Raw genomic sequence first — 20918 nt, forward strand, 5'->3', positions numbered from 1 at the left:
GGGAGAAATGTGGCATCTGGGCTGGCCGCAGGCGTTGTGACACCGCAGCAGAGCACGGCGCGGCCAGCGCCACGGAGCACCCACGGCAGCACCCGTGCTGCGGCAGAGCAGCGCCCCGCTGCCGGCACCGGGACTCGGAGCGGAGCCCGCGGCGGCAGAGCACGGCTGCTGACCCCGAGACCTTGCGGCAGGGCCCGGTCAGGCCGAAAACCGGGGCGGCGAGGGCGGGATCGGGGCGCCCCGCGGTGCCGGCAGCTCCGTGCGGACAAGGGCAGCACGCGCCTCCCCGCTCGTCTCAGCGGGATCGGGACCGGGGCAGGGCCGGGGTGGCGGGGTCCCGCCGGCAAGTGGCGGCCGGCAGGTGGCGCTGCTGCACCGGCAGCGGTGGGGCTGCGCCTCAAGGGGACCCCGCCGTGTGCGCGAGCTGCGGCCCCGCGCCCCCGAGAGCGCCCGGCGCGGGCCCTGCGCGGGAGGGACGGCCCCAGCGCGGCCGCGCCGCCGTGCGCGGACCGCACCCTACGGTGCTCGGGCCGGGCGCCTGCAGCTCCCGCAGCTCGCCTTGCCCGTCCAGCACCAGATGCGCCGTGAGGGGCTCGCGTCACTGCAGGGGGCTGGGGGCTGCAGCAGAGCTGCCGCGCACCCTGAGTCACTGGCGTGGCGCTGGACGGCGGCAGCACCGAGCCCAGTGCAGGATCCGGGTACCAGGAGCCGCTGCAGCCCGTGACCCACCACCAGCTGGGTGCAGACAGCATGGCATAGGAAGGGCCATAAATCCCAGAGCCAGAAGCAGCTGGAGCACAGAGCGACTTTTACTGTATGGCAGTGGCACATTATTTAAGCCTCCTCTTAAAACCTAATGTTAGGTTTAATAAGGGAGATAAAGGCATGTCAGCAACTCTCCCGCTCAGGGCTCTGTGCTCTTGGCAGTGCTGGTGGAATGGTCCCAGGCTGGGCAACTTCCCCTTGACACAAGAGCCCAGTGAACAAATGCCCTGTCGTGGGAACAGGTATGAGCCTGATTCTCACTGGCATCATCACATGGGCAACAGACCCAGAGCCTCTGCCCCCAGACAGCGCCTCCACAGACCAGCCCTTCTGGCTCCTGACCTCCCGCAGTGCCGACCCCTCCCTGCCCGCATGCATCGTGTTCAACACCTGCTCCCGTGTCAGACATGTGCCATCTCATTAGCGTGTCTGTCCCCCAAAGTGAGAAGGGGAGCGCATAAGATCTAATTGAATGTAACTAATTACTCACTCCGAAAATGCTCTGTTTAAATGGGATTGTGAGGGACAGAATTACTCATTCTGAAAAGGGGAGAGAAAGAAAGATAAAACGGAGGCGGATGCTGGAGCTGCAGCTCCCTCTCTCTGCAGAATACCAATTACTGGATGAAGTGATTGTATAAATCTTTACCAAGTGAACGAACTGCGCTAGTCACTTACTCTTGTCCTCTTATTATAAGGAAGCAATGAAAAATCATCCCTCTCCAGTCCAGTTAAGAGCTCCCAGTCGCTGCCTCAGATGCTGCCTGCAGCTCATCCCGGTGCTTTCCCAGTGTGGGTGTCCTGCAGAGACAGGGTTGTGCTGGGATGCGCAGCACTCCTGCACCCCAGCGAGCAGCAGTGACTGCCTGTACCCTGTGGCTCCTGCCCCAGAGCTGGAGCCAGTGATGCCATGCAGCTCCACAGGGACATGGGCTGGTCTAGGGCCCTAGTGCCACACGAGCAACAGCTCACCCAGGGACCCCGGTGCCCATGGAGCCACCCCAGGCCTTGTGCCTGCAACTTTCCTGCCCTCCCCATTGGTGGGTCCAGCCTGGCCAGGCCCCTGGCCCCTTCCTGTGGGCTCTCCAAGCACTCACCAAACTCATGGTGCTTCCCAGCCCCTTCCCACGCTGGAGTTAATGTGTTTCACTCCCCAGTGTCTCTGCCCACAGGCTGCAGAAATGCTCCCGGGCAGTGATCTCCGTCACTCTTCCCTGCTGCATGGTTCAGTCCCAGATCCCTCAAAGGGCTGCCTCCAGACACACCCGGTTATGTCCTCAGCAGTGTTGTGGGATGGGAGAGGAGGTCCTGGGTGCATGGAGGAGGGACAGCTGACAGGCTGACCCCACACCTTTCCAAGGGGCAGGGAGCACCCACACTCCCAGGTGCTGCTGGTGAGGACCCAGCCAATCCCACATCCCCTACAAGAAACACCAGGACCCCCCTCACTGCAAAGGCACCCAGCATCCTGGGGGCTGGTTTATGGGATGAAGGCCACCTTGTCGCCATGTGTGTGTCACTGTGGGGAGAACAGATTGGGAGCAAGTCAGGGAGGTGGGGCAAATCCTCCAGCCTGCCCTGCCTCATACCAACGGGGATCTGATCAGTGCCAGCTGTGAGTTCCCAGGTACTGGAGATGTGCTCGTGTAGGTGTGAGGAAGAGATCTCATCATCATCATCACCACAAATGCAGCTGTGAAGTTCCATTCTGTGCTTATTGGCTTTCTTCTTTTTATCTATAAATAATTGCAGGGACACCATAGACTTTTAAGACTGCCAAAGAGTTTGTCTCCCTCCAGCAACCATATTGCCACAGAGCTGCCACCTTATCTGCTCCTAGAAGGGTAAGGGTGGGAAAAATACTTACTATCACCTGCAAATCACCTCAGCCTGCAATCTGCAGCAGGCACAGGGCTGACAGCACTGATCTGTATTGCTGGCACACGAGCCAGGGGTTATTTACACTGGCCCAGGCCCCCTGAGCCTTCTCTCTGTGAACTGGCAGCACAGTACAGGCGAACTTAGCCTGCATGCGAAGCCATGACATGCTGCAGCACTAAGGGATGGGGGAAGCAGCAGAGGATGCTGAACTGGGTGCCCAGCAAGGAGCATGGTGATGGGATAACAGGGAATTATACTCAAAGTTTTGCAGCGTCGACAACACCTCCCCAGGCACCCCTGCACTCCTGTGCTCTGCAGCAGCCTCAGGCCTTGCTGCTCTCCTGCAAAGCACAAAAACACTGCACAGCCCTGCTGCTCTCTCAGTGTTTGACATCCCCACCAGCCTCATTTGCCACTGGGACTCCTCCTATCCTGCCACCCAGAGGGTTTTGCACAGCACTTACCACTGCAGTATCCAAGAACCGATCTAATTGATGTGACACCAATTATTCAAGTATCACTAAATGCAGAATTAATGCGTCTCTGTGTACAAACCTCCTAGACTCTGACTATGAAATTATTACTGGCATGAAAGGAGCCAGCTCCCACCACCACAGCACCAGCCAGCCCTGCCAGGACATCTTCATGGCCACACAGTGGGGTGGCATTGCACGAATGCCTGCAGAATCCACCTCACTGCACAGGGTCAGGGCATCTGGCTACCCACAGACCAGGCTGCAGCCACAATGTGTCCTGCGCAGCCAAACCAACCCCAGCAGCATCAGCCACAGCAGCCGCAGCCATCGTGACAGCCCCAGCACCTGCACGCTCTGCAGGGCACTGCAGGAGTCATTCCTGGGCTGCTCTGCGCAGCCCATGCAAAGCTCTTGGCATGGATGTGGACTGGAGATGGGAAAAGCTGTTCACTGCATTGAGATTTTCCTGTGAAATTCAGCCGTGCCTGGACACACAGAGCTTGGCACCGGCAGCTGTCTGTGTTTTGTAAATGGCTGTCTACATTCAATTAAAGAGGAGGGGGCTGGGGCATGCGGGATGGCTGCTCCCTGGGCTGGCTCCAGGTCCCTGCCGTGCAGCCCAGAGGAGCCGTCCTGGACCGCAAGGGAGCAGCGTCAGCTCCAGGAGACCACCCCTGCCTCTCCCCAGTCTCACCCCAGCTCCAGGACCCCACTGTGGTCCCAGCACCGCTCCAGGGTAGTGAAGCAGAGAGGTCCCATTGAACTGGGGGATGGAGGCAGCGAGGCACAGCCAACGTGGCACTGCTCTGGCACAATCTCCCATCACATTTGGGCAGCAAGCCGGCGAGTGTGGCGCAAGTGCCAGGCTACTTGGGTAGCCAAGGGCTCGTCCTGGTTCTGGTTTGCTCAATTTTTTCATTAATGGATCTGGATGATGGAATAGAGAAAGCACTTATTAAATTTGCAGATGACACAAAGCTGGGAGGGACTACAAGTGTCTTGGAGGACAGGATTAGAATTCAAAATTATCTTGACAAATTGGAGAAATGGACTGGAAAAAATAGGATGAAATTCAACAGGAACAAGTGCAAGGCAGTACGCTGAGCCGGGAACAATCAGCTGTGCAAACACAGCCTGGGATGGTGAGGCCAGCGGCACAGAGCCAACCAGGCATGAGCTGCACAGGCACACAGGCAGGAACGGGGCAGGCAGGAGGCTGCCTGCTTGGCCCAACAGTCCCCTGGGAGAGGAGAGGAATCTCCTCTGGCCTGGAGCACAGACGGACCCCTTGGAGCTGGGCCATGGGCTCTCTCAGGCTCCTGCTCGCTTCTCCCATACCAGCCAGGAACCGTGGTGAGATCTGGCCGGACCCCAGCCCCTGCACAGTGGGAAGGGGCTGAGCAGGGACCACTGCAGCTCTGCCATACCTCCCATGCAGCCGTTGCCCAGTGACACCCCAGGAAGATGCCCCTAAACCAGCCCCAAAACTGTACAGCCCTTCCTGTTGCAGCCCCACAGGCACCAGCACAGCACTGGGAGCTTTGCTCCAAGGGCATTTCCCATGTGGGGGCTTTTGCTGCAGTTTGCATCCCTGCAGCCCTGCTGTGCCTGGGGGTGGCCCTGACTGCGGCCCCGTGGAGACCCTGCTGCTGTCTTCCCTCTGCTCCAGTAATTAGAGCTCCAGCCAGCACCCCCCAGCCTGTGCAAACACTGAGACTCATTTAAATAAATTAAGAAGACATAATAAATCAAAGAGAAATGAGGGGCTGTGCCTAGGGGCAGGGGAGTCACTCGAGTTTAATTACATTGGCAAGCCTCTTGCAATGAAAGCTCGGCAATTCCCACATGCAGCGAGTGCATATGTGCGGGAGCTCTGCAGCCCATGCCCAGCACAGCACTGGCACAGCACCATCTCTGCCAAGTCAGAAAAGTGATGTGTGTGCTGCAGAGACATGTCCTGGGCACTGTCTGCTCCTGGATCCCCCGCAATGGGTGCTCACACGGGCAGGCTGCATCCCAGCAGCACGAGAGCCCAGCACGGAGCCACTGGCAGCACCTGGTCCCACCGGTCAGCCCGCAGAGCCCTGCCCAAGCCCCACCAGCCACCCAGAGCCAGCAAGTCTGGCCCAGGTTTGGGGAGAGGCCATGGTGTCAGCAGCATCGCTCTACCACCACCCTGGATTTACAGCCCAGCTCCTGTTGTTTAAAGACTCTCGCTCAGAGCTGCAGTGGGGACTCCGGAAAGAGCTTTGTGTAGAGGCAGCAAATTTATGAGACTGGCTCCAAATCCCCAGTCACATCAGGGGCCAATTCATCTTCCCAGGGCTGTGGATGAAATTAAATTATTGCAAAATAAATCTGCAGAAATGATGAAAAGACCATCACCCACAGCACGGGCAGGGTGCCGGGGACACACGCAGCCCTGACGGATGGGGCTAACCAGGTGATGAAGCGCCGGGACCCGGCAGCTCAGGGATTTTTGCTGTAATCTCACTAAAGAGATGTTGTTTACAGGAAAAAGGGTATTTTGGGAAGGAAATTGCATTTCAAGGTTAAAGGAAAAAAATGGAGCGAGTCTCCCAGGGAGCCCAGTTACGTGCAAGACGGCAGCAGACAGAGACAGGCACTGGTGCCAGAGAGCAGCCAGGCTGGACGTGGGCTGGAGGCACCTTGCACACAGGGGTGGCCCTGGCCCAGCCTATGCCACGCTGCTGAGGCTGTTGATGGCTCCTGCAGACGTGGGCAGGGCTAGGGGCTCGCAGTGGGGTCAGTCGTGCTCTGCCCAGGGGTTCGCAGCTTCCCAGCTCCATCTCATCCCACAAGCAAGACACCAGAGATTATTTTTCTTTTTAAGATGATTGAAAAAAATAACTTAATCTTGAACTGTGCTGGCTGGCCATTTAACAAGGGGCCGTTAGCATGGCTCAGCGTGGGGAAGGGATTTGTTTAGGGCACACAGTTGTAAAGACAACCCAGCACCAGGTGTTTAATAGTGTTTCAGAGGTATCAGAGTGTTGCAGTGCTCAGAAAATGCAGCTGTTGGGAGTTCAGAGACTTTATTCTTCACTTCTGTGAAATCCCCCAGCACCAGTAGAGATTTCTTGGCTCTGCTGTAAGCACAAAAGCAGCGTGGAGAAAGCAGCAGCTTTGCAGGGCTGAGATCCCAGCCGGCTTCCAGCCCTGCTCATCCCAGCTGCCCCAGTGCCCACAGGCACAGCTCGGCCTTGCACTGGGTACAGCCACATCCACGCTCCTGCCCCATCAAAGCTGGGGGCCCCCCTCTGCTCCCAGCAAATACACTCACCCTTAGCACTGGGGAAGGAAACATCCCCTCCCCAGGAAGCCTTGCTTCCTGTCCCTTGCTCATCCCCAGCTGCTTGTGTCATTGCTCTGGGCAGCCTTGGGGCACCTCCAGGCTCTGCCTGAGCCTTCCCCGTGCTTTGATAACCTGGCCAGGTGCTGTCACCCACCAAGAGGCTCCTCGCTACTGCAAATGCCACTGACCAGCTCCAGCCCCTGTCCCTCCACCAGGGCAGTGCAGTGAGCACAAACACATGCTGCCCATGGGTGGGCATGGAGCTCCTGAGAGCAGGGATGGGATCCCAGCACACTCCCCTTGTGCTGCCCAGCAAGCACCTGCTGCAAAGCCCCTGCCAGAAACACGACCACCTGCCCCTTGCCCAGCACAGCCCTGGGACACACATCCCCCTGAATAGGACAGACTCCACAGGATCCTGGGAGGATCCAGCCCTGCTGGTCCCCAGTGAGTGGAAATGGAGCTCAGCAAGGGCAGACCCACCTGCACAGGTACAGCAGCTGCAGCACAGCATCAACACAGCAAACACTTGGGCTGCAGGGAGCTGGTGGCCTGGGCACCCACAGCAGCTCTCAGCAGACCCATCACATCCCAGGATCAGACCATGCCTGCACCCTGCCTGGCCTGCAGAGCACCACCAGCCTCCCTGAAGGAGCACGCTAAAATTCCTCCAACCGCAGCACCTAATGCCAAGTAAGGAAATATTGCTCCCCTCTCCTTTTATCACCTGGCAGGAAGTGGTGAGCATTGCCCTAAATCAGGCCCATGTGCACCTAATGGCCGGGTCACTCCCACCCAGGGCACAAGTGAGCTCCACCTGCCTGCCCCAATGCTTGCTTGGTCCCTTAGTGCATCCCAGTATATCCCAGTGTATCCCACATCTCACCCGCAGCTCCCATGGCTGAGTAGCTCCAGCCTGCCCTAGCCCCCATGGCCAGTGAAGCAGAGCTGGGGGAAGGCACTTTGCTGGCCCAGCCGCTGGTACAGCCCCTGTCCAGCAGCCCCTCACCAGGCTGTGCCGCAGCATCAGGGGGGTCCTGTGGCCAGGCTGGGGCAGGAGCTGGCGCTATCGGGTGCCCGCAGTCAGACAGCCGTGTGCCAGAGTGGAAGTAAAGAGTTACTGAGCAAGCAGACGCTCATAATTCATGGTCACTGAACTGCAACAGGAACAAAGACAAATAATAATACAGGAAAATGGGGAAAAAGCCTGAAATCGTTAGGCCAATGGTTCAAGCATGAAGGCAGCATGCTGCGGGAGCGGGGCAGCAGTCACGCCATGCGCAGTGCACTGTGGTGCTCTGCCCCCAGCCCAGTACCTCCAGCACAAAGGCCCCGATGGGGCTGTCACCCCACAGGGGCTGTTCTGGCACATGTGCCCAGCCCAGGGATGCTGAGCAGTGCCACGTGCTGACCCTCAGCACCTTCCAAGCCTGGTCAGCATGCAGGGAGCTTGCTCATGTCACCAGGAGACAGGGAAGGCAGATCTGCTCTCCCTAATTATAATTAGCAATGCTTACCAAGGGAGTTTGCAAACATGGTTTAATTAAAGCCACCGGGCTCCCTCCACAAGCTTCACCCTCTCTGGGATCAAGGACAGAGCAGAGCAAGGGAGACAGGAGCTGGGGGACACTTGGTGGAGTTTGGCTGCTGGGTTCACACAAGATTTGCTCTTCTCTTTGCCCAGCCGTGGCCTGGGAGGCTCGCAGGGCTCAGCTCAGCTGGCAGGGATCATCACCCCGTGCCTCTGCACAGACCCTCTCCCAAGGACCCAGCCCCACCAGGACTGCGCTCTGCCCCCAGGACAGGGAGGATACCTGTGGAAAAGCAACTCAGACAGAGGCCAGCAGACACTGAGCTGGGAAATTTAATCTACAGCTACAAGAAAGGGCTGTGGAGTCCCTAGATCTATAAGCCTGCTTCTTCGTCAAGAAGAAAAATAGGAATGTGGCGTAGGGAATTAGACAAAAGCCATGAAGCAGACAGGGTGGATGGGGGGACTCAGGCAGAACAGGCAAAAGCCAGCAGGTGCAGCCACACCAGCCACTGGGCAGCTTGTCCCGTGACTGACCAGGTTCTCTGCAGAGATGAATTTTGGCAACCCAAGTGACAGCATCCTGAGGGCAGCTGGCTGTGGAGGCTGCAGTGTCCATGCAGGCTGAGCCCTGGGCAGGGTGCCTGGAGTCACGGTGAGGAGAGCAGCAACCTGGTCAGAGCTCCCTGCGGGTCCCAGGCACCGCACTGGGAACCTCGGTGACTGATTGCCCTTGTCACCAAACCTAATTAGGAGGCTGCCCACAGCCAGCTGGGAACCGCAGGGTTTCGCTCGTTCTGGCAGAGCGGTCCCCGTGCACTGGGGCTCCTGCAGCCCAGCCTGCCCAGAGCAGCGCTGCGGTGGCCCTGCCTGCCCCAGCAATGGCTGGGCTCTTTGTGCGGAGGGGCTGGGGTGCCAGGGCAGGCCACGGGGGGTGCCTCTCCATGCTGGGCACAGTGCTCCCCGTGCTCCCGATGCTCCTGCTGCCTGTGCGGCAGTGAGAGGAGCTGAGCCCAGTGCCTGGGTGACAGGTTTACAAATCACTGTTACTTGTGTGAAGAGAGAGCCTGGCTGCCTCGGCATTCATCCCGCCGCTAATTACTGCCTCCCCGAGGAGCGCGATCCATCTCGCTGTAATTGACAAAAGGCAATTAAAAAGCAGTTGTGAATAAAGGGGGACATCTCTGGAGGGCCTGGCAGTGGAGATTTAGGTGCTGTGCTCCCTGGTGCCTTGGACACGTCCCAGCAGTGTGGCTGGGCAGCGCTGCCTCCACTCGCCCCTGTCTCCTCCTGCCCCACTCCCAGCTCAACCCCTATCTTGCCCCACACCTGATCACCAGGCACGGATACCTGACCAGGCACATGCCAACCACCTTCCCATGGGCAGGACAGGGCAGGAGCAGCCTGGCCCTGCACCCATGTGGGGACAAAGCACCTGGCACAGAGCCCATCCCTGCTGGGATAAACCCCCCGAGCTGTGACAGCCCCAGCACCTTCCCCTGCCAGGAGCTGCAGGGGAGAGGAGGGCAGAGCCATGTGCTGGCCATGGGAGCACCACAGCCCCACTGCCTGCGCTGCCACAGAGCGTGGCCTTGCAGGAGACAAAGGGCAATCAGCAGCGAGTGGCACGGAGCTGGGCGTGAAGAGCAGCTGATTGAGGAAGGGATGCGTCAGATGCCTCTTGTGCGAAGCATCTCCTGATTGTGGAGAGCAGCAGGTGCGGGCGCTGCCAGCTCACCTGCCGAGATGCACCCTGCCGCAGCGATGCAGGCAAGGGCAGTGCAAGGGATGGTGTGTGCCCAGTGACCTTGCACGGTGTATGCCCAGGGTCCCTGCACTGTGAGCGCCCTGTGTCCCTGCACAGAGTGTGCCCAGTGTCCCTGCAGTCATTGTCTCCTGAGGGCAGGGCAGCTCTGCAGGGATTGCCTTCCTGGGGTCCATGTGCCAGGCAGCCCCAGGGGTAGGAGGAGGCTGGGGCATCAGGAGCCGTGCCTGCCCCGAGCTGTGCCAGCTGCCAGTGCTGCTGCAGAGCCAGTGCCGAGGCATAGCAGAGCACAGAGCTGCCCTTCCTGCCCTTCCTGCCTGCTGTGGGCCAGGGCTCCCGAGGGCTGCCCAGGGAGAGGTGGCACTGCCCCGGGCAGAGCTGCAGCCCTGAAAGCCCCAGTGCATGTGGCTCACCCTCGGCACCGGCTGCGCTTGGCTCCAGTGGAGGGGAACCTGCCTGCCCATGGCCCTGTGTGGGGCTGCCGGTCCTGGGGATGGGGCTGCTGTGGGGTGTTTGGCTGAGGCCCTGCTCTCCAGCAGTGGCAGATGGCAGGATGTGCTGATGCTGGGATGTTCTTCACCATCTGTTGGGTCTAATTGACTTCCTGAAGAAGTTCTTTAAAAAAATGAAACCAGTTGCAAGTACAAAATTGTTAATTAAAAGGCCTTTTGATAAGATAAACAAATATTTACCAATTACAACTGACCCCAACCGTTCTATTTTTTGTCTGCAAACTCCACAATCAGCACTTATCTCAGCAACTATGTCTGCGCCAGCGATTCCCACATGAAATCCCTCCCTGTGGTGCCCCTGCAGCGGCCCTCTCCCCCAGCCCTGGGGCTGTGACAGCCACCTGGGACCCTGCTGCAAGAGTGGCAAATCCCCCTTATCCTGCAGCCCATCAGCATCGTGTGGCCAGAGGCTGCAGGACGGGCAGCTTGTGCCCATGCTTGTGCCTGCCCATCTCATGCTGACATGTCCTGGACACGTTGCAGCCTGCTGCCCACAGGGCTGGGCAGGGCTGGTCTGGAGTGCCTGCAGCTTGTGGCACTGCCTGCACGGAGGGGACCCGCACCATCGTGCTGCATCACACCAGCCGTGCACTCCCAGGGCGGGACGTCAGTTTTAATGTGGTAAGAAATTGATGGATGATTCTTTGCGAGTGAATGTTCAGTGTAAATTACCCATGTTAGGCTCCAACCCGTGGCTAATTCATTAGACACACGTTTCTACACAAAAATAAAAAGCCTTCTGCATGCATTGTTCACCAAATGCTCTGAAGAAAAGATGTGGGGAGGTCAGGCAGGCTCTTGACCCACTCTTCAAGTTAAATCCTAATTTTAAGCCTCTCTGCTTCTGCCATGAGGCATGGGAATGGCTCCAGCCCAGCCATGCAGCCTGCCAGGGAAGCACTGCCCAGCTGTGGGGCTCCATGGGGAGGAGAGCACAGCACGGCATGGCACAGTATGGCATGGCATGGCACGGAATGGCACAGCATGGGCAGCACTGACCACTGGCAGCAGCAGAACAAACCATGGGCATCAGACCTGGCAAAACACCGAAATGGTTGTGAAAGCCCATTCCCATCATCTAGCACCATTTAGAGTCTTATTAATGGAGTGGGAAAGCTAATTGTGATAATGATGGTGCTAAACAGGTAATTCTGCACTGAAGGGCAAGATGGATTTTTTAAAAGTGAATGAAAAAGGAAAAGATGGAGTAACCAGTCTGTAAAAACACAGAGATCAGTAAGGGAGGATTCAGTTTTTTATTAGCACAGGGATCCCAGGGGAAGCGGGTGTCTGCATCCCCAGTGCCTGAGACTGCACAGCTCTTAATAAATGGTGCCAGTGCTGCTGGGCCTGCCCGCTTCATTACCATGACTACTGCTCTCTGCTGTCACAGACAACTAAATATTGAGCAGAGAGTGGGTGCGTGGAGGATCCCAGCCCTCCTGAGCCACCAGTGCTGTCCCACCGGCAGCCGCATCCCGCAGGGTCCCTGTCCAGCAACCTGGTCAGGGGAGCCCTCGCACCCAAGGCAGGGGCAGGGACCAGGCCAAGCCGGAGCGATGGGATCAGCAGGAGACCCTTCTCCAGGGCGTTTAGGATCACTGCGTGGGCAGAGCAGAGCTCCTGTCCATGTCAGCAGAGATAGAGAGAGCCCAGCCGGACCTCACCGCACTGACCAGCCCTGCAGCGGCTGCAGCACTGGGACCCTCCCGGCACTGGGATCCTCCTGCCCTGCGTGCAGGAAGCTCCAGGCACTCAGTGCACTGGCCTCAGCCAGATGCACCCCAGGGACAGAGGATATGTGGTACAGACACCCCATATCCAGCCTCCTTATGGGGCTTGGCTGCTGATTTCAGCAGACCCAGGTCCTAGAACTCAGCAAACATCCTGTGGCTCCTTCCCACTACAACTGGCACAGGAGGCAGCCGGGAAGGAGTTTGCATATCGGGACTGCTGGAGGTTATTGCTTTCATAAATAGATGGAATGCAAGCACTCAAGGTAAGCAGGAAGAGAGCCGGTGTCCCAGCACAGCTCCTGCCTGCAAACAGCCTTCACCTTGTCTTCATTTCAAGGGCTCCCCAGGGCCCATCTCTGCCTGTTGATGACCCACCTCAGGCTCCCTGGGTGCCCCTGGGGTGTTCTGCTCCCCAGTGCTCTCCCACCCCCACTGTACATTTCTATTCACCCCTCTAAATGTTCTAATACTGTAAAAGATCCATCAGAAACCTTCCACTCCAGAGGGATATATTTTATCTAAATTTGATAAGACAACTTAATTTCTCTCCGTGTCTGTTACTGGCGATAAAACTGGGAGACTTTTATGACCTGGAGTCCTCTGTAAGATTGTCAGGAACTTATTATACAAGGTATAACTGGATTTCTCTCCACAGATGGCTCGCAGCCATGAGCTGTAGCGCAATTCTGCAGCACATTTGGTAGAATAAATGCAAAGAGCTTGTTACAGTGAGTTAGATAAGAGAGACGAGAACACGGCTCTTGCAGGCTAATTCGGCATCTCATCTGCCTTTTCCCTCGCTGTGAAGGACGACTTGGAAAAGTGCATTTCATGCAGAGGAAGGAGCCAAGCCCTTTCCAAAGCCAGCATGGCAGCCAGTGCAGAGGGACAGGACCAACATGCCGTGGCAGAGCTGCCCATCCTGGCCCTTGGCACACACCACGGACATTCCCCCAGCAAAGCAGCAGCAGTAGGTGCCTTCCCCGCGGCAGTGAGGGATGCCAGGTCCCTCTGTGAGGCCCCCATGGCAGACTCATCCATTACAGTTATCACACAGCCCATTCAGGCTCTGACCAGATAAAGACTGGTGATTTTTTATTTACTGATTTTTTATTTCAGCATCCTGTGGGCAGGGTGCCATGCAGCACACTCATTTATCTCAATTTGCTCCCTCCCACCTCCCATCCCTAATTTGTCAGCAGAGCCTTGGAGGTGAAAGCCTTATCTATGTGGCTCTCCTGCACACAGAAAGCAATCATGGCCCCTCCTTGTAGGGGCCCTGATGGGGCGATTTGCTGTCGGAACAGCGGCTCTGTGGACTGCAGATGTGATCGGTGCCTCCGCAACCGCCTGCGGCCCTGGGCTGAGCCAGTCCTGCACTGCTGCGCCCGAGGCTGCAGCAGGGGTCATGTGAGGGGCTGCAAAGGCTCCGGTCACACAGCAGCTCCCCAGAGACTGTCCCCAGACAACAAATCCTCCCCCGGCCTCAGACCACATTGGAGCAGATGGGAACCGCTGAAAGTGGTGAGGACACCTTCCACCTTCCACCTTCCACCTTCCACCTTCCACCTTCCACCTTCCACCTTCCACCTTCCACCTTCCGCTGGTGGGGGTCCGTCCACCCGCCTGAGCTCACGCAGCCCCTCAGGCTGCAACCCCCATGCAGGCAAAGCCGCCCCGCACCCCGCACACGCTCCCCGTGCACACACCGTGCCCAGACCGCGGCTGGCTGGGCCCCGGCATCGCTGAGTGCGGTCTGGACCTGGCTGCTGCCTGCACCCTGCACTGCTGCGGGCAGCCCCTGCGGCCACGTGGGGAGCAGCGCTGGAGCTGGCTCGGAGCGGAGGCTGTGGCACGTGGCCACATTAATGCTGGGCGAAACACGTTGTTATGTGCACCAGGTTTTGTAAGAGAACATGTTTAAAATTCAATAGAAAGAAAGATTAAAAAATAAGTTCCTTATCTAAAGGAGCCATAGAGCCAGTGAGAAAATTATGAATGTCTCGTTGTCCAAGGTTAAAGAGTGAGAGCTGAGGCATGAAAAGGCAGGAGATAAGATGAAATGTTTTCTGTTCAAATGAATGGGCTCCACTCTGCTCTGTAATAAACTATCAGTGTCAATATGACAAATTAATTCTGCATTGAGCTGCACTCAGGGTGGTGCAGGGCGGAGAGGGTTCGGTGGCAAGGCACAACCCCAGCTGCAGCCTCTGCTGCCACATCCGCACCGTGGGGCAAACCTGGGACGTCACCATGTGCTGCTTCAGGAGCATCTCCAGGAGGGCGGCACAGCAGAAGCCCCACATCGCCAGTGGCAGCTCTGGGCTGGGAGCCACAGCCCCTCCCCATGGACAGGGGAGGTGAGGGGGTGCCCCAGGCCCCAACCATGGGCTGCCGGGCATGGTGGGACCTGCACCTCGGGGCACCCTTGGGCCCAGCTCCGAGTGCTCCTGTGCCACGGGGAGAGGTGGACCATGGCAGGACGCTGAGGACAGGGACGAGGTGTCCCAGGCTGACAGCTGTGGTGGCTGCAGCAGAGCTGTGCCAGCATGAGGAGCTGCTGGCAGAGCAGCCAGGTGACCCCACGGGCAGAGTGGGCCTTTTAAAACAGACAGTGACAAATGAAGCTTCCTTCCAGCTCAAGGCGTGGAGGAAGGGAGCAGGGAGCGCTTCCAGGAGCCTGGAGATGAAGGTCACCCAGGAGCCAGATGCTGCTGCTCTGGGGTGCGGGGGACACAGGAAGGGATGGTGCAGGATGGGGGGGTGTGAGCAATGTGGGATGGTGGGTGCAGGACCTGGAAGGGCAGTGCCAGGGGTGCAGGCAGCAGCTGGAGAAGATGGGGGAGCAGGAGTCATCCCCACCCCAGGAGAAGACAGGCAGGGAGCAGTGGATGATGCTCCTTAGCACCATGGTTAGGTGCTAAGGTCAGGCATGGCCGTGGCCTGGCCATGCCAGCCGTGTCAGCCCCGGTGTGGTCCTGCCCATCTCCCCACTGGTAAGGGGTGCTGCTGGGGACTCATTACGCACTGAAGAGCCATGAACCTGGGGACAGGACCACAGTTCCTTGGGGTGTGAACCAGGCTGCCCAGTGCCAAGGCCTGAGCACCAGTCCTGCTGCTTTCGAGGCACCGCTCCTACTAGAGCTTAGTCTCAGGCCAAGGCTGGTGCTGCAGCTGCCTGAGAGTCAGCACAAAGGGCTGCACCTCACAGGGCAGGAGAGGATGGTCACTCCAGGCCCGCAGATGCCAGCAGAGGCATGGCCAGAACAGCAGCGGTTATTATTCATAGCAGATCCTTAGCACAAGACACGCTTGCACAGAACACAAATCGCAGCCGACACACAACACTGTTGCTCCGTGTTTATCTCCTGCTGCCTTCGGGCAAGAGCAGGTGAAGCTACAGGAGATGTGGGACGGCTGGAGCCGAGCATTGCCTCGGCCCTGAGCAGCCCCACAGCCCGCTCCTCACCAGGCTCATCCACCACCAGCCTCTGCCCAGTCAGCCGCGCACAGGCAGGGATGGAGCTGAGCTTTGCCCTTACACTGCAGGAGGCCCCATTGCTGCCATGGGGCAGGACCAGCTGCGCTAACGAAGCAGGGACCTGCCACTGGCAGCACCCAGGGATGCAGCTACATGTGGGGACAGCGTTTGGGAGGATGGGCTTGTTTTGCAGGTCTCAGACTGAGCGTGGGGCAGCCGGCTTCTGTGCCAGCCCCCCGCAACTGTGCCGCCACTGCTGCCCCACGGCAGAGCTGAGCTGTATCCACCGGTGCTGTGGCGTTCACCAGCACTGGGTGGCAAAGCTTCCCTTGGTGGTGCAGGAAATGCTCCTGCATGGGCACCCTCTGCCCTAGGAGGGATGAGCAGGTCCCTGGGCAGGGCTGTGGCAGCTGGGCTGAGGGGCCTGCTCCCAAAGAGCTAACACACGTCCCCATCTTGTTCTCAAAGCACTGACGCTGGAGCTGAAATGGAAACAGCATCTCAACAGCTGAGATTAAAACAAGAAAATGAGTACAGAAATTATGTTTGTTAAAGCGCAATAGCTAATATAATCCTCAAAGGATTTTTCCTTTTGACTTAAAAAAAAATCTAATATCTTCATTTCCATACCTTTTTTAAGCTAATTTGTGGAAAATTAAAATGGTGAGCCCACAAAGGCTGCAGTTTAATTGAATCTGGCATCAGCCCTTGGTGAGCAGTCTCTCTTGGATTCCTTGATTAGTTCCCTCCATTAAATCATTTTTGCATCGTTTAGCTGAGATACTGTCTTCTGGCGGGTCTGGGACTCAGGGACCCGGATAACTCAGTCTCCATCTGAGCAGATGTGAAACGACACGCCGTGCTCTGGAGAACCGTCTCATTTGGCTTCCCATGTTGTGCACCCCGCCAGGGCAGCGCTGCCGCTGCAGGGCTCACATGGAAGCAGCCAGAGCGAGCGATCCTGACACGGACAGGACGGAGGGCAGCGGGGGCAGCACTCGGCACCAGATGGCTTAGAGAGGGTGCTGGCCTGGCCATGAGGGATGCGGGTGCAGCAGGGCCCACAGCACCACATCCTGGAAGGGGAATTCCTTCACCTCTGCCTGCCTGGCACGGAGCTGCAGGCGTCAGGCCCCAGTGCAGCACTGGTCCTTGCACAGGGCTGTCATGGAGCTGTGTGAAGTTCACCTTCCGTCCTCCCTGCTGAATATTGCCTCTCTTTAAGTGCGGATAAATTACACCTGCGAGGGGCAGCTCATACCTTAGTGGGAAGAGCATTTACAACCTCCCTGCCCCATGGCAGAACATCCCGACAGTGAGAGGGCCACTAAATCTCTGTGAAGCCACCAGCAGCTGCTGCACTCCAGGACAGCCAGCACAGCTCCAGCCTGGCTCCAGCCCCACAAGCCACGTCCCAGCCCCACCAGCTCCCCCACACTGCCCCACTGCACAATAGGGATGTGGGCGCTCAATGAGCCAAGTCTCCCTCGTGCATCCCCCAAGCAACCTGGCACCTCTCCCTGCCCCAGCAGTGGTGCACGTGTTTTCTGATGGCCTCGTCAGGCTATCATGTCCTCTAGATTAAAACAGATTTATATAAAGTCCTTTTCACCCCATTAGATTACTCTGGATTAACCTTGATCTCAGTAATAGATGCTGTAAGTGTAAGTCCCGCTCAGGGGGATTTTATCCATATGTTCTTGGAAGGCAGAAAGTAGATAAATTCTTAGAGACGGTCTTACTGAGTGAGTAGAAAGATTTAACCTCTACAGAGCCAGCTGGAGCCTTGTGCCCCTCTGTGGGGTGAGCGCTCAGCCCCCCTGCCTGGGGCTGGGCATGTCCTGCACTGCTCCCTGGAGAGGGGACACAGCGTGTGGTGCAGCGCCTGCCGGACACTGCTGCAGCCTTGACTCTGCACCCCAGTGAGTCCTGCAGCAGTTTCCTCCTGCACCGCTCAGGGCTGTGGGTGCTCAGAGCAGACGGTTATGACCATGCACCCGAGTTCTGCTGGTGAGTCCTGCACTGCCTCTTCCAAGCTGTGGGCCGCACAATGCTGCTGCTGCCCTTGATTTCAGCCTGTGGTTTCCTTGAGAACTTTGTCCTTTTTCCATCACCAAAAGAAAATGCCTGTTGGGCTGAGCAGGCTGCAGTCTCTTCAGTGTTTGACAGATGAGAAACAATTAATGCAAGGCGTGATAAAGGCAGGAGAGGAAATTCAAGCAGCTGTGAGCAGAGGAAGGAGGGAGCCAGTATACCACAGCACTGCGTGTGGACCTGTAGGTGTGTCCCGAAGGGGTGGAAGCAAGCAAATTAATTCCCCATCCCTTGCTGCTGCTGCTATTAAATTGCTATAAGCACAGGCGAGAGCCAGAGCCAAGCTCAGCTTCCAGGAGAGTTTGACCAGTAAGTTGCCTTCTGCTTGCTGATCAGAGAAGCACCTAATGGAGGAAGTTTGGCACTGGGCTGGGCTGCAGAGAACTGGCCCTGCTGGAAGCCACTGCCATCACACAGACCGTGCAGAAGACAGGCACGAGCTGTTGACAGCAGACACCAGTAATGAAGAGAAGTCAGTTCTGCAAAGCTGCACAGTGCTGCAGGCGGCCGGGCTACATGGGGATGGTCTGTGAACGCGCTGGCTCTTGAGGATCACTGGTTTAGGCTGCAGCACTGCTGCAGAGTGCTGTCAAGGTTGGAGCTGCTACTACTGGCTTTGGCTTTACTTTAGCATCACTGATTATCTAGCATGCTCCTAGCAGGGAAGCAGCAACAGTAGGAAAGGGCTGCAGCGTGCCCCTGGCAGCAGAGCAGGATCTGGCAGGCTGGATGTGTGCTGCCCATCCCAACCCATAGTGCTCCTGGGGGCCTGGCTCTGCTGGGGAAGGCTGGCCAGGGCAAGATGCTGCACAGTGCATGGATGACAGCCCTGCAGAATGGGGCAGTCCATGCACGCTGTGTGGGCAGGTTAGTGCCCTCCCTCATCAGTCCCCAGCACACGAGCTGCCTGCTCAGTGGGTCCGCTTGCAGCATGCCATGAACAGAGGCTGGTGGAGACACCACACAGAGAAGGCAGCCACAGTTACACAGAGAAGGTAGCCAGCCTCACGGGAAGGCAGCTCAGTACAACGCAGCAGAGGAGGCTTGAACCTCTCCTGCCAAGGATGAGGATGGTGTGTGTCCTACCTGGACTGAACTGGCAAGTGCAGTCCTGCCTGGCTGGGGTCACTCGCAGCAGACTTTGGCTGCTGCCCTGGTGCTGTTACCCCGCAGGGCTGCACGAACCCCCCCCCCCCCGGATGTGCCAGCAGCAGAGGAGGGCCGGGGCCAGGGTGCTGTCTGCCCCCTGAGCCAGGCTGCACCGTGCAGGCACCACAGGAGGACCTGCACCCTGAGCAAAGTTTGATGCGAACATGTGCGGTCAGCAGTGCCCTGGTCAGGGTCTCCACCTGAAGAGCTGTGGCGCAAGGACCGCTGAGCCAATCAAGCTGGTGGGAGCAGAGCTCTCTGCTAGGCAGCAGACACATGGGATGCAGAGTAAATAATACATCACCTGCCCTCAAAGACCGGCATGTTCGTTAGTGCATTGACCTCACTGCCTCTCTCCCCTGCCAGCACCTACAGCACAGCGCTAGTCTCAGATCTCCCAGCGAGGGGAAGCCCCACATCCCTCGGATCAGCCAGGGCACATGCTCTGTCCTGGCTCTGTCTCCTGAAACAGGAGACGTTTCCCACGGTGGCTTCTATGTCCCCCTGCAGACCTTTGTCCTTCCGCACACCCCACCAGGACCCCAGCCAGCACAAAGCAGCTGGCACTGCGCGTGCCACTGGGTTCCGCTGAGCTGCAGAAGTGGCTGGTGACTGTTCCCCACAGCTGTCAGAGGGATCAGGGCTGCTGCCAGCACCTCTGAAAGGAGAATCTCTCTTGACAGCCTGCCCCATGCTGCCCCTGAGCAGCCTTGTGACTGCTGCCCAGCACCAGCTCCAGCGGTAATGCTGCTGCCACTGTAATCTGCAGAGTATCTGCGCGCTCCCTGACAGGCCATCGGGTTCCCTGTCCAGGCCCAGGAGCCTCTCGCATGCTGCTGCTCCTCAGGACGTGGCTGCTGCATCACTTAAGGGCTGTTGTGTGCCAGCCCCTGCGTGGAGCTGGCAAGAGCCCCCAGCACTCGCAAGACACACACAGGCCCGTGGTGCTCACACGGCTCTAGGCAGTGCAGTGTTGCATGGATGCTCCATGGGTGCTCCAGGGATGCACCAGCTCGCAGGGAGCAGTCAGGGCAGGCCAGGGGCAGCGCTGGCCTTGTTGCCCACACAGTCACCAGCCGTGGGGAGCAGAGAGCCCCGTCCAGGCACAGCACAGTCCAGGCTGTGCTGTTCCCAGTCACCGCCTCGAGGAGCCAGGGTTTGTCCTGCTGTGCTCCCCCTCCCAGGGGGCCAGGAGGTCTTTCCAAGATGTACAGAAATTCTGCCTGCTGCCATGAGCTGTCACCTCTGATTCTGCTGAATATTTAAAAAGCGCCTGAATCTGAAGTGACAAATCCATCATTGACCATCTGCCACTCTGCACGGTCACCCTGCAGCAGTCCCCGACATTTCCAGCTCTGCCCTGACATGAGCCAGTAACTCAGAGATGAAAGGCATCAGCCTCAGCAAGCTGACAGGAGCTGCCCCTGCCAGCCTCAGACCGCTCCGCATCCTGCGGCAGGCACAGCACAGGGACCCCTACTGCCCTCCCTGGCACAGACTCAGTGCCGAGCATGCAGCTCCATGGGTGCCAGCTCCGTCTGTGGGATGGAGCCCATGGACACCCCACCGAGGGCACGGAGTCCCCATAGCCAGAAAGAGCAGCACCCTGCCATGCCCCACTGTGGGCCAGAGCCACTGGGCTCTGCTCAGGGACCGGGGGGATGCCTGCTTGGCATGACAGACAACCAGCTCTGGCCCCCTCCCTGTCCCCTGCAGTACCTGTCTTGGTCACCCCAGGCAGAACTGCACCGGCATCCTGCAGGCCCACAGCTCCCTGGGATGGTAGCAGGGGACAGGCTGTTTTGAGTAGGGTCATTCCCAGGAAGAGCCAACATTAATTGCCATTGTCCCATTGCCAGCAGCTCACACTCCTCTGCTTGGCTACAAGGGAAGCTCATGTGCAGCCGTGTGCCCCCTGCCACCACAGGGACTGGCAGAGGGGTCCCTCTCGCTGTGAGCTGCTCCCCACAGTGTGTGCAGGAGGAGTGGCGCAACCACCGGCTTTCCAGCAGGGCTGCCACAGCCCAGCACCTGGTTTGGGGCTTCATGACAGAGGCAGCCTGTGGCACTGCTCATCCCCACCCAGCAGCAGTCCTGGTGCCATGGGTCAGCCCTGGAGCAGGGGCTGTGCAGGGGCTCTGCCGGGATGCTCCTGGGAAGTCAGCATGGCTCTGGTGCCCAGGAAGGGCTGGCAATGCCCACGGCAGCTGTG

The sequence above is a fragment of the Psittacula echo genome (genome assembly GCF_963264785.1).
Source record: "Psittacula echo genome assembly, chromosome: 12".
NCBI classification, from domain to species: domain Eukaryota; kingdom Metazoa; phylum Chordata; class Aves; order Psittaciformes; family Psittacidae; genus Psittacula; species Psittacula echo.